We start from the raw sequence: 15091 nt of genomic DNA on the forward strand, positions 1-15091 counted from the left end.
TCACCCCTTTTGGTAAATAAGCAAGTGCAAAAACTCCCTTTGTCTGTTGGCGCTGTTGAGTCTCTATCACATATTTATTTTTTTCCCTCCCATCTCCCTGCTTAACCGCGAAAGCGAGGGGAACCCTTCTCTGATGAACGCTTAAGGACGCCTTTTCCCCTCCGTATTCTTGTTTTTAAGAGGAGTCGTGCTGACAGAGAAGAGAAGCGGCGGCGGAGGAGCAAGAAGAAGACGAAGAGGAGGAGATGAGGAGGGAGTGAAGTGAAGTGAAGGAGCTGTTGCTGCAGCAGAGACCAGGCGCACCGCATGGGGAAACCCGGGAGCTGTCCAGCAGCAATGGTGCTGAAACTACACCAAGTGGCGGTAGTGGGCTGTTGCTGGTGGTGTTGCCTGTGTGTTTGTATGCATGTCTGTGTGTAGGGGGGTGGCTGGTGTTGTTCCTGGCAGCCAAAAGCTTTATTTACTCCTGTTTGGAAACCAACAGCAGCTATTCTGGGCGAATCCTCTTTCCTGAAGCGACGTTGGAGGAGAAATACTGAAGCAACCCCCGCCTCCTTTTAAATCGCCTGCGCTAACCGAGGGGAGACATTTGGCTCGAAAATATGTTAGAACAGAGATTTTTTTTTCTCCCGCCTGTGTAGTTTGAACGGACTCATCGGATGCCATAGGCAGGCAGACAGAAAGAGAGAGAGAGAGAGAGAAAGAGAGCGAGAGAGAGAGGCAGCAGCAGCCGGACCGACTTGGATCAGCTCTTCTTCTGCTCACGTCAGTCCCGTCATTTCCTCCCGTGCCTGACCAACTCATCAGATTTCTTCACCAATCCAGCCTTTTTGTTTTTGAAGTGAACTTTTGCCGTCGCCTTATAATGAACAGAAGATGTGCAGCCACGTGACGTTTGCAGCGCGCGTAGAAATGTTTAAGAAAGTAGCAACAAAAAAAAACTAACTCCAGTGCTGTTGTCTCATCACAATAACTTTGCGACGAGGAGGGCGCGCAGGAGGCGAAGGGAGCGTCGCTGTTACCGCGTCTATAGCTACTCCAAGAAAGAGTTTTGAAGGAATCACCCTTTCAATTAAGGTATCAGTGTTGAATTAGCGACCCGGACCGGCAAGATGATGAATAGGCTACAGGCGTCTGCACAGCTCCGCAGCCCGACTGGGACACGAGAACCGCGCTCACTACCGCCGTTCCCAGTTTGTGCACGACTTTGGCCAATTTTCCCAGTATTTTGAATGCAGGCTACGAGGCTACCGTGCCACAGACACGAGGAGAGAGAAAAACCCACATCGACCACCTGTCTTTGTCATGCAAAATCCCGATTGTACTTCACCTGCGATACATTCCTTCACCTCCCCAAACACACACAAAAACAACTGTGATTCTTCGTCGGTCAAAACGCGCAAATACCGACTCGAGGGGCCAGATCATGCTCAATAATTCAATACCGAGCGTGTAATTTCGGTGGAAACAACACGGATTCCCGAGTCGTGACTGCTAAAGTGAGTAATGTGCGCGTTGGCTGCGTCAGGAGAGGCAGTCGCTGTGCAGTGCAGACGGTGGGGGAGAATCGTGACTGACTGGGTTGCAAATGAAAAGACCACCCAATAAAAAATACCCACACCAGGAGAAGGGGGGGAAGGGAAGGGAAGGAGGGGGGGGGGGGGGGGGGGNTGTTTGGTACGGGATCAAACCTGGTACAAATAAGGGGAGGGGGGAAACGAGGAGAGGGGGTCCGGATCCAGATCGTGACCCGGCCTCTACTTCGGTACAGTAACTTGCATGGAGGGGAAGTTGAGGGATGTTTAAGGGAGGGGGGGTGAGATAGCCCATCACAATGGCTTCTGAAAAAAACAAATGGAACTGTTGCAAGAAAATAAAAACAGGTAAGTTAATTTATTTGATTATTACTTTGCTAAATTTGACAACAACCAAACACAAAAAATATTAAAGATTGTGTGTGAGAATGATTGCGGTCGTGATTAACTCCTTTAACTCTTGATGTGATGCTCAGCAATGTGTTGATGTTTTTTTCTGTTAAGTTGCTGTATAAGCTGTAAACTGTTGCAGTATTACCGTAGCGGTGATGTTATTGTGTCATTCTGTTTGGTTTCAACCTTTAAAAAACGCTGTAAATGACGGAACCATCGCGGCTCCGGACTGAATTTGCAGTTCGGAGACCCCCGTGTCGTTTCTTGCAGTGGTACCCTCCGGTGAACTCTATAGGTGACCATGAGTCGCCTCAGATGCTTCTTGCTGATGTTGTGATGCGATGTGGAGGGCTGTGCGAAGCTTCCCACACTTTTGTCGACATGTTATTTTTTTATTATTATATATTTATTTGCTCGGCATCTTTGCATTTTCCTAATCATGTGATGTCGCTTGTAGCGTGCGTAAGAAAGGGAAAAGGGGGGCGTTATTTGTGATCAGATGAGAATAGCTCATCCTTGCAATCTTGTTTATTATTATTGCTATTATAATTCAGTTTTATTTATTTATTTATAACGATACAAGCCATTTAAGAGCGACGGTCAGTTTCGCAGCCTCGCCAAACGCCCTGCAAAAAAAACACAGAGAGGAAAAAAAAGAAAAAATGCAAATGCATACTAACAAATAGCCGCATCAAATGCTCATATCCCTACATCAATGCATATAAGTATACACTTTCTCTGGTATAGATCACAATTTGGTTAGCCCTGTCTATTTTTTTCAAAAAGGGGGGTCCCTATATGAGCGAGACACCGATTGGTTGATGACGAGGTTTGGTTTCTCCAATAAGATCCCTCCCTGCTCTCTATTTATTGCCAGCAGTTTACAGCCTTGCTCTCTCCTCACCCAGAGCTCTGGAGCGGCTGCAGAGAGCCAGCGCTTCACTATACGGAGACACAACCACGGACCAGGGAATATAATACAGAGAGAGAGAGAGAGCGAGCACACTGACAACAAAACGCATCGATGCACAGCTCCCAGTGATCACACGGGCTTTGCACATCCGAGCGTTTGGATGATTATTATTAAAAAAAAGAAAAGAGAAGGAGAGGAGAGGGAAATGTGAGGGAGAGACAGAGAGAGAGAGGAATGGGGAGAGGAGAAAGGAATGGATGAGGGAGGAGAGGGGAGATAGAGGAGAATTCAAACTGGAGAAGGAGTGGGGAATCAAAGCGAAAGGACCTTGGACAGCTCTCAGTTGCAGCAGCAGCCTTGACATCCGGAGACCCCCCTTTTTTTCTTTCTCTTTTCTCTCTTTCTCTCCATCCATCCTATCCCCATCCGTGTGTGTGTGTGTGTGTGTGTGTGTGTGTGTGTGTGTGTGTGTGTGTGTGTGTGTTGGAGGGACACACTCGCCTCGGGTTGTCGATGGCTGGAGATACAATCAAGCCGGGATGGGAGATAAATTCACGGAAGCGAAAAGAGAGCAGACTCCCCGGGTGTCACGGAGTCTCCGTCGGACGGCAGCAGCAGCAGATAATGTCCTTCACGAATCTTTTTGCGGTCTGGGCTTGCTGTTCATAACTATTAATCTGGGAAGCCCTTACCCCAAAAAGCATTTGCGGAGGGCGCATTCGCCGCGCCGAGACATCGACATCGGAAGACGGCTCCACTCGTGGAATTTTTAAAAACCTATAATTTTTTTTAAAGGGCTTGTTTCCTTTTTTTCTGCTCGAATTTTCTTTTTGCTTTATTGTTGTCCTTATTTGCTCTTGTTATTTCCCACATTGCCACAGCAGTAGCGTTTTTGTCATGGTTGCTTTTCAGCCCCTTATACGTGTGTCATTTTTTCCCCCCTCCTAGTCAACAGTTTTCTTCTTTGTTAGAAATTGTGGCGAAGCTCTGCAGCCACGTCGCACCCAAGTTTTGCTCCAACTCTTGCGTGCATCAAGGTCCAGAACAAAAAAAATATCCTGGTGCTCATGTCAACAAACATTTCGTCGGACCCAAAACTTTGACCCATGCAAGATTTAGTCATTTCAGCCAAACACACACCCCCAAACACCCCCCCAGTCCCACACTGAACAAGTGACAGTGGCCCCCAGCAGAGCAGAGTGTAAACACGGGGAGACCCTTGCAATGAACAAGTTGCACGTGGGCAAAACAGTGGAGGGTGTGTGTGAGTGCGTGTGTGTGTGTGTGTCTCTTGTGGAGGGTGGAGTGCCACTTTCATGGGACGTCACTGAACCCCAAACCCCCTCCCATAAAATAATGTGGGAAACATGCACACGCACGCACGCACGCACACACACACACACACACACACACACACACACACACACACACACACACACACACACACACACACTCTCATTCTCTCACTCACACACACACACGCGCACACACCTGTAAGCAAATATGCAAGGGATTCCCCAACAAGGCCATCCTAACATAGGGAGAAGCCCAGATTGGCAGATGGAGAGGAATAAGGAACATCTGCAATCGCTGCCTCATAGACTGACCGTGTAACGACTCTCACTCTCTCTATCTGTGTGTGTGCGTGTGTGTGTAGCCTCCGTGCGAATATCCACGCAGCCTCCCCTCTAACACACACACGCACACACACATTGTTGAAACGCACACGTGTCTCCCTTCCAGTTTTGTGAAAAGTAGTTAATCCACCTCAAGCATCGCCCACCACTGTTCCCTGTCAACGTTCCCCCTACAAATAGCACACAGACAAACCGGACACGACCACATCCCTTTCCAGCCTGACCCACCAGATCCAAAACAAAAACAAGCTGAATTTTTCTGCAAGCTTAACGACTCGATATTTATGCTCACAAAGTTCTGCAGCACATCGGAAAACTCTGGCTTCCAGTGCTGGCTGAATTATGAGTTGATATGTGCACACCAAGTGATCACAGCTATGAAAATAAAAGCCAGAGATGAGTATTCCCTCTCTCAAAAGACAGAGTAAAAAGAGCAAAACAAGATGCAATTCAGTTTAGACCCGAGAAGAAAAGCACATGCAACTTTGAGCTCAGTTTGCTCTCTGCTGTCCCGTCTCAGTTGAGGGGAGCACTAGTGTCAATAATCATGATTCATGCTAAAATATGTTTCCAATATAGACACAAATAGTAGTTCAGTGTAGTCTGAGGATGGGGGGAGTGTAGGGTTGCTCATAAGTGACGTACACTATGATATATTAGGCCCCTTTTGCGCTGCAAGACCTGCAAGTTACAGGCCTGCAGCTTGGCAAGAAAATATATTACCAGGACGTAAAAAAGCGCACGCCAGAGAGCAGAAAGTGACGTAATTGAAATCAAAATTAAACCATTTAGATGGCTGATCTCTGTGGCTTTTGGCGATGACGTAGAGCTGCCAGAAAAGGAAACCTAGAAGTAGAAAAAAGTTAACGACGGGAGGCATCATGATCACACCTTGTTAAAAAAAATCCTTTGCAGTTACCTAAATGGGCGTGTGACCCAGCCCATGAGCAAAGCACTGAGATGCTGAGGCTCATGCGAGGCTGCGAAATGAGGATGTAGTCGCATCCGTCGCTCTACGGCCAACCGAGATACACCTTCTTGCAGGTATGACCTGAAGCGCGTGTTCGAGCTGGGCGCATGCTCTTAATAAAGTTAGACAAGACGGAAACACAACTGGAAACGACAAAACAGACAGCTGACGTTATTTTCTATAAAAGGAAACACCGTGACCTCTGACCTGTGGAGCCGCATTGGTTCTTTTCCTCCGTCTTATTAGTGCGTGTGACAAAAGCCACGGTTTTGTGCAGTGTGCGTGAGGCTGGTTGTCTTGTTGCCTGAGTGAGGGTGTGACTGAAGGTAAAGTTACCCATGCACCTCTTAAAGGTGACATGAGTGTTAGATTTTACTGTATGGATTTGTATCAATCTGGTGCGTAAAAATGGGGCTTTGCTGTAATAGTTAATGTTTGTAGCTGTGTGGTGCGATCTGCTATCAGCCGGCTGCAGGTCATAAAGTTTCCCCACCTCTCCCCACATCCCCACAACTGTGTTCTGCCCGTGTAGGCCCGCACGCACTACCCGCAGACTCACTTTACAGAAATCTCACCGTGCGTGTCTGTCTCTCTGTTTTGCAGGAGGGAACAATGACAACAAGAGCAAAAGATGGAGATGAGGTGGCTTGCGTGCCCGGGTGGACCCTGCCGCTGCTGTGGGAGCCTCCAGCTGTGCGCAGGAGGAGGAAACAAAAAAGGGGACCCGCGTTTTGGATGTTTTCACCGATGAGCGCGCAGAGAGGGAGAGAAAGAGAGGAGAGACACCGACCGACCTTCCTCCTCCTTGTCCTCCCCCTCTTCCACATTCGAGAAAGGTAATTGCACGGCCTGAGATGTGTTAGAGGATGAGGATGACGTCAAACCCAAATCACCCTTTAAATTGCATTTTGCGTGAGGCTCGTTATGACTGCTCGGTGCTTGAGCGCAGGAGTTGTGTCTGCGCAGGGGCTTCTGCTGCTGGATTCCCTTCTCTTCTTTTTCCTTCTCTTATTTCAATTCATTGTAGGCCTTTAAATTATACATGCCAAGAAGTGCTGTGTCGCCTATATGTTGAGTTACGGTCTGAGACGTGGAGTAATTTTGTTCTCATGATGGTTTGAGACTCTCAGTGTGTCGTCAAACACGTCTGAAAATGATGCGTAAAAGTAGCAGTCTGTGAATTTTATACCTGAATAATAAAAGCCTTGTAATGTTCCTGATATATCCATAGGAGGGTCTTGGAGTGTGCGTTAGTGACTTGATAGTTTGCCTGGTATTACGCAGGTCTTGTCATGTCAGTATATTATTCCTAATCAGGATTTTAGATAGTGCTGTGTAATATGAGATGACCTCGGTGACATTTTGCACGTTTTGTCATCCGGAATCGTGCTTTGCTGTTGTCCTGCATCTCAAACATAACTTTCTCACGGATCATATGAGTAGATATATGATATTATAATTTTGGATAGTGTGGGAGAAACCCGTGTACACGCCTATGAGGTCTAAAATCTGGTTTAACTTGGGAGATACTTGTGTTGTTGGTGCACCGTTCACACTGCAGCTGTATTTCTGTATTTAGCGTCAGTGTTGGATGTAACTATGCGATGGCCAAAGTTACCCAGTGATTATAAATATGAATTGATGCTGTTTGAGCAGGTGTGAGCGTGCGTGTAGGCTGTGTCTGAGTGTAACATCCACTGTGTCTACTTTCTTTGTGTTTTTTTGGCACCAGCAGCAGTGAAGTCTCCTCCCAAATACCTGCTATGTCACCTCCCAGTGTGAGTCATCATATCGTCGACAGTTCAGGCAACACCTCGACGTCACCTTAGATTTACTTGCCCTTGTAATAACGCTGTAGTTATCAGCACGAGCAGAGGGGAAGCGCGTCGTGACCTGGTGCAGCAGTTGAGGCCAAAATGTCTGTATTATAACAAAACACAACGTCCATCTCTGTTTCTGTGCAGTAGGTTTTTATTATTGCAGTAATGATCAATTTTTACTGTAGGTTTATGAAAGAGTGAGACTGAGTGAGACATTTATGGCAAATATGATTTTGCTGATGTGTATAAGTTGTGTTAATTGGGAAGGTCAGTGAGCTCGCCCCTACCTGCTGTCTTTGGATACTTTTGGATACATGTCATGGCAGCTATTTTGCGTCCCCATTAGATGGTGCCTTCAGGTGCTCCTCATAAGCCCGTGCTTCTAAGACAGGAAGTGCTCATCACAGTAGGTTTGACAACCATATTCTCTTGCAACAGAAGCAACAAAATGGATGCTATAGATGTTTTAGCATGTGTGTATGAGTGTGTGACTTAAAACACCACCTAGAATCCTATATATTTGCAGTAGTGGTATTTTTGAAGTAGGTTAGTAAAGCATTGCTTTTTGTTAAGTACTACAGATTTGTATTTTGAATACATATCCTGCTGTAAGTATAAAACTGCAACCATAACAGCAGCAGCAGCGGGTTTGGGTCATTTCTCTGTGTTCAAAATGATCATGGCTTACGTCAGGGTAAATTATTTTGGGTTAAATCAGGTTGTCTTAGATTGATTTAAAGGGTAACATCCACCAAATTACCAAAAATGTATTTTCTCATGTACCCCAATGGTATGTGCTGTAGCATAGGGGTGGGGGGAACTGATACAGCATGGTGTTGCAATATTTTTGCCGAGCTATATCGTATTGATACATGGATGCCAAGTATCAGTTTTTTGTTAAGTAAATTATTAATATTAGAAATACAAATTGAATGAATGAATTCAATGAAATCAGCTGCTTTTTCAGTCCACTCGATACATTTTGTTGCAATAAAAATAGATGAAGTGAGACGAACAGAGTGAAAATTGTATCAGATAAAGCAAATGCTGACAAAGACATAATTTTCAGTTCAAAAATGGTAATAAATCTCAATATATTGCAATATATGTTATCGCAAGCATATCGCAACACATTTAAAATCACAATAATATTGTATCGTGACGTAAGTATCGCGATAATATCGTGACGTTTATCGTTGGGCCTCTGGTGATTTCCACTCCCTCTGTAGCCATGCCAATATTTAGTTTTTATCGACCAGGTTTTGAGATACAAATCTCTGCTATTGCTCGCCTCCAACCCAAAACAATTGAGGTAAATGGCATTGTGTTTGTGTTGCTCACAGTGTTGAAAAAATATATTTCCAGTGTCCTCACTTATCAAGATAATCCACTATACACACTGTCAGCAGTTGTCTTTGGGACAATAAAATAAAAACTGTTTACAGACAACGAGGTCTGTTTATTATCCAGAGTAACATGGACACTGACTCTAGTAAGATATGTTGCTGATAAATTTGTAAATGTAATTTTACAGCAGGGGTCGGGTGGTGGCAGAAAAAATGTTTGAAATTTGGGTAAACTAACCCTTTAACTGTACAAAAAAACTGACCAGACTGAGTCCTCACAGTTCTCACATTTGCACCAATTATATGAATAAGGAAAATTTTCTTTCTGTAAAAAACAATTCTCTTGTGAAAACCAGCTCGTGTGTGCTTTGTAATTTTTTAAAACACTAACATAATTTGGGCCGTGAGCTGTTTGGTATGTTATAGAAATTATTTGCTTCTAGTGTGGTGTTGTATACAGCTGTGGTGATTGTACTTGTATCACTTAATTGCATGTCTTCAAACGTGATGTGACGTGGTGTGTGACACCGCGTGTGACACAAAATCACAATGATTCAAGTAAGGATGCAAAATGGTATATCATCAAAGAGTAGGAATAGTTTGGTGTGTATTTTCTATGTTACCATTCAAGCTACTGATGTCAGGGTAAAACCGTGGCATCATTTAACAGTCATCAAATCATCACATAGTGTTGTGGAAAAATATACTTAGTTTGGCTGTTTGAACTTGGACATTTTAAATGTTGCTAACAGACTGATTCCAGGTCAAAATACAGTAACACTGTGCTGGAGGATTTCCCCATAATCTAATCATAAGTATCCGTAATCACTCATGACGTGATCTACAGCTCTAAATATACTGTCATATAATTACTGTCAATTACAATATGATGGGACTTTTTTTAATACCATTATATGTATCATGAAGTCTGTAAAGAGAGCACTCCTGTCCTGACGTCACCCCACCTGTGTATGATAAATCACGGCATGTTCCTAAATATCCACTGACAATCTTGTTTTCCTAAAAACGAGCTACCAGTGCAAAGCTATATTTGGGGAGATGACGTCATGGTAAAAACTGAGACCAAGGGGCTTTGAAGACGTAGGCTACAAAAAGGCAAACCTGGATTCTATCGACACAACACACACACACACACACACACACACACACACACACACACACACACACACACACACACACACGCTCACACACAGCATGTGCTGCATTAAAACTTGTCATCAAAAATAGACAATATTTATTTATGCATGTATCTTTGCAGATTATCCCATGGAGAGCTGCAGCTATTTGTTTTTGCTCAGTAACGTCAGTCTGTAGTCTGTTGAAGACCACATGTGGAGGCAGCCAGAATTCACATGGTTGACTTATTCCTTAAATGTATCATCTGGAATAAAGTGACCAATGTCACCAATAGACAATTTAAAATATACATACAAATGACAATCATGGACCATTTTACCTCATTTTGTTTTGTTTTTTTTCATGACTTTTTTTTCTTAGCGAGGGATTTGCCCACACTCATCTTCAAAATTGTGTCTAACTCATGTTAGACTAGTCTCTATAACTGGATTGAAGTTAATGTCACCTTTGAGCATTAATTGTTCGTGTGTGTTAATGGTCGAGGTTGTTTGATTTATTTGCATTTGGTTTTTGTGCTATAGAGGGAGACAAGCATTGTAGGTGTGTGTAGGTGGGTCATAACGATGCCCTCCATTACATTCCACCTTCCATTTTGTTCTCAGTGTGTAAGACAGTATGGGGCAACACATTCTCTCTCCCAACTCGTCAAATACCGACGACCTGTTAGAAGCCCCACACATCAGAATACGACACTCTAAGTACCCCTGCTGCGTCAGTTTTGGATTCTCAGGGATGGCGTGTCAATTTAGGGTAATATCATGCATTGTCTTTCTAAAAATAAATTCCAGGAGGGTGTACAGTTTCCACTTGTTAAATGTGTACAGTCTCTTTTCCAAATAAACTTAGAACGTAGGTAGAAAACTTCATTTTTAGGTTAACTTCCTTACGTTTAGGTAACAAAAGCACATGGTTCAATGCATTCTCATAGAACAGTTCATATGATATCCTATGAATTAGCACCCTATGAATGAAGTTACATTCTTCAATCGTAGTCACATAAACACAGACTTTTACCCGTGACTTTCTCCTGGAGTCACGTGTTTGGACTTTGAGTGAACATTGAGTCATTTTAAGGTACATCCTCACCATGTTTCTATTCCTAAACCTAACCTCCATAACTTTACATTAAATACGTAACTGTTTGATAAGCATGTAACTTAATTCGTAGGGTGCTAATTCATAGGATATCATACGAACTGTTCTAGGGATAGGAATAGGTTTAGGAATAGAAACATGGTGAGTACATACCTTAAAATGATTCAAAGTTCACTCAAAGTCCACACCGTCCCGAAAACGTGGCTCCGGGGGAAAGTCACAGGTAAAAGTCCAGGTTTTTGTGACTCATCCACCACCTCATCCTGCCTACTTATACGACCGCTCAGGGCTGCTTCCTTGTTTACTCCCATCACTAGGCATTGGTCACCTGATTGCAGCCTTTCAAAAATACATGTATTTATGAATTTGGGTGCATTACTTTTCGTAGGAAAACATACAAACAGTTTGTGAGAACAACCTGAGTGGTTCAGGTTTAAATAGTAGACGCATAAAATAATGGACGTAGTCACCGTGACGTCACCTATTGGTTTGTGGACTACTGTTTTAAAACCCGAGTTTAGCAATTTGGTTGTCGCCACTTTGGTTTTGGGAGCACGCAGTGACCATATTTGGACGAAAAGATGGAGCTGTGGAGCTGCGAGAGGTGGATCGGACCCACAGACCAAACACTTGTCACCCAAGGTGTCCCCGCATTTAATTATGCATAACTTTAAGACTTAATGAAACGTAAATGGGTGAGTTCTATAAAATTCCCCCCCGTACAGTTGTCATAAACAAAGAAATTAGCTATCAAGATCAAAATGTCTTTCTGTACCAGGCTGTAAACATGTTTATTTCTGCTGTAAAGATGGACATTTGGCCTCTAGAGTCAGCCTCAAGAGGCTGTTCAAAGTACTGCAGTTTTTGGTAGTTCTGCAATGGCGTCATTTTTCAGCCCCAGAGGTTGCCGCTTGCTTAAAATAAATATGTTTGTTACTAACATAATGTAATGTCATGTGACATATGTCACTAGCGTTACATGCTACACATACTAGCACAAAATGTAGTGATTAAAATTTCTCGATTGACTTTGGTTTCACACGGGACATGAACAGCAGGCTTCCAGATGAAAGTCTAGAGTTTGTTTGACCAACCCACCCTATGTGGAGTTTCTCACTCTATACTGGTAGTTCCTCAGTGCATCGAAAATGCGTCTCATGCTACCACTAAATGGTGCCTGTGTCAGTATCTGATGCTGAGGGCCACTGACTAAGTGTCAGTACAGTATTTGACGAGTTGGGAGTGAGACTGGGTTATGTTGGGCTTTAACACAAAACACGCATGTTTTCAGTTTTTTTGTAAGTGCTTAAAATGTGATTTTAAAGGATGAAGCTGGTGAAATTCTACATTTTTCTCACTGTTAACAACTACAGTGACAAGACGAAAACCAACAATGACTTGATCGTACAAACAAGTGTTGCGTTAACCCGGTCACCAGGATAAATGTTGGCATTGTACATTTCTGCAACCATGTATATCTTACATTTGAATGTTTCATGTGTTAAATTTGTGCTTTTGACATGTGGCAGATATGCTCCAATTTTCAGTTTTATGTTGTGACAACACCGTGGTTAACGTGTGGTTATGTCTAGGCGCAAAAATCACTTGGTAAGGGTTAGGGACACATCATGTTTTGGCTAAAAATACCCTGTGTGGTCGCTACTAACACAGCTGGAACTGTCCCAACATCTCCTTCGTACATACACCTGCTTTTGTTGTTTGTTGGTCTCTTCTAGTCTGTTGCGTGGCAGCCGTTTCACCTTCATGAGAAATATACATAAATATGCAATCTGAATGTTTAATGATGACATGAAACATACGAAATAAACACTTGTAACATATCCGTGGTTTGCAGAAATGTACGATGCCAACGTTTTATTCTGGCGACTGAGCTGTCCGGGGGAGCTAAAGCCTGATACATCTTCTTCCTCTGTGCCATAGAGCTCCATTATTCTCCAAGAACCATTAAAAACACATGATCGTGCCACCCTGCTGCCCTGAATGACACGTTCCTTTGTTACAATGAGCATGATTACTGTAGTTTCTTTTGAGTCAGTCCTGCATACATTGCTGCCGGTGATGGGTAGTAACGTGTTGCATTCTTTGTAACATGTACTTGAGTAATTTTTTTCATGAATTGTACCTTTAAGAGTAGTTATTCTGCAGACTACTTTAATTTTTGCTTAGATACATTTGCGATAAAATATATGTACTTCCACTCCGTTACAGTAGACTGCGCACTTCATGCTACTTTTACTGAATTTAGCTATAAAAAAAATTAACATTCACATGCACGATAGGGATTCTCTGACAGCGAACCAAAAGGTAGCCTGCTAGCCAATCATAGCACTGCAGATGGAATACCCCGCTGGAGCTGTTCGTGGCCACTCTAGACAATGATTGTGATTGTGATCCCAGAAGCGGCTTTTTGCTCTGTTTGTGACACAAAGTTTTTCCTTGTTGTTTTGTCTTAAGAGATTAAACCATTCTTGTGAGATTTGTCTGGTTCTGGATTTGACACTTAAATGACAACATGCACTTCACATTTGTTATTACCTGTTGAGGATCTGTTCGAACATAATAAATTGCATCTAATGAAGAGAATCCCTACTTCCCGCTTTTCAGCCAACTGCTGGGCCACTTCCCCTCACACTGCTATCCTTGCTGCAAACTTTTACTCTTGGTCTGAGCATAGACTACAGTATGTCTGTTCTGCAGCCCAGTCACCAGAAGAAAATGTTGGCTTTTTACATTTATGTAAATCACTAATACATTACAGTTGTACGTTTCATGTGTATCATATCAAAGTTTCTAAAGTGACGTAGTAAATGAGCTGACTTTGTCACTGGGAGGTGGAGGGGATGGTGGATGGCGTGACACTTAGACGAGACGCCTGTCAAGCTGCAGACCTCTGTTTGAGACCAACAAACAAAACTGGTTGTTTTACCAGCGGCTTTTTAGGCACCAAGAGTAGGTGTCTTTCATAGACTTATCGCTGTTTTTCCTGCCTCTTCTTAGCCCCTAAATATGGATGCCACAAAAAGTAATTGTTTTTTTACCAAAACATTGTTGCTTTTCCAGCAGTGATTGTGCCCTCCAGACCGTGTATTTTAGCTGAAACAAAATCTTTTCCTAGTCGAGTGATTTTTGTGCCTAAACATAACCACACGTTAACCACAGTATTGTTGAAATGTAAAGTTTTAACGTATCCACGACATAATGTGCAAATGTGGTGTGTTCTTAGTTTGCAAAACCATACAATGCCAACATTTTTTTTCCTGGCAATTTGGTTGTGCTCTGAAACATCTTCTCACAGGACAAAGGTTCACCAGCAGGGTGTAACTTATGCGAAGGTTCTTGTTGTTATATAGAAAATGTCCTCCCAAGAAGAACAACAGCATCAGCTGTTTCAGCAAGTACTCTTAAACAACACGTTCAGGTGATGAAGCGCTCTAGCTTTCTTTATTTCTGTTTCCAACTGTCACTCAACCTTTTTTTAAGCATGATGACAATCGTTCCCTCACCTTCACCATGTTTTCATTATGGTTACCATGATGACGAAGGTCCCCTAACATTAAGGAAGTAATCATTTTCATTTTGTCACTAGTGCAGCAGCAAGAACATGATCCCTCACTGGCCTCCCACTTGTGAGCACAGTCAGTCGTGTTTGACAGTGCTCCAGAAGAAGCCAGAAACATTGCTGCTGTTAGAACACTTAGCGAGGACTTTTTCCTCCACGTCACCCCAAAACTTGACTCTTGTATGTGTGTATAGCTTTAAAAAAAAATACAAAAATAGTTGCACCATATAACATTGAACAGTTACATTCTCTAGCATTGATGCAGATATGGATACACACTGATTACTTTTTTTTTTAATCACCTCAAAAGAGTTTGAATTTAAGGCCAAGTCTTAATAGCTATCCTGATATCCAAATGTAGTAACTGTATGTATCATGGATATCAAACTATGAAACTATATAAAACGGCTCCTTCCTCTCAAAATGATCCACTTTAACCTGATCATAGTGATGCATCGAATAATCATTAGAATCAAAGCTTCTATTGTTAGCTAAAATCTTCAAAATCAGTTTAAACCCCCCCCCACACACGTATATATTTTAGGTCCAATCAATTTGCCATCGTGGCAGGCTGTGTATTTTGTTAGTTAGAATGTATGCAGCAAATGTACAGGGCATTTGTTTATCTGTTAATATACGTTGTG

The sequence above is a fragment of the Epinephelus moara genome, chromosome 20, assembly GCF_006386435.1.
Source record: "Epinephelus moara isolate mb chromosome 20, YSFRI_EMoa_1.0, whole genome shotgun sequence".
Classification (NCBI taxonomy): domain Eukaryota; kingdom Metazoa; phylum Chordata; class Actinopteri; order Perciformes; family Serranidae; genus Epinephelus; species Epinephelus moara.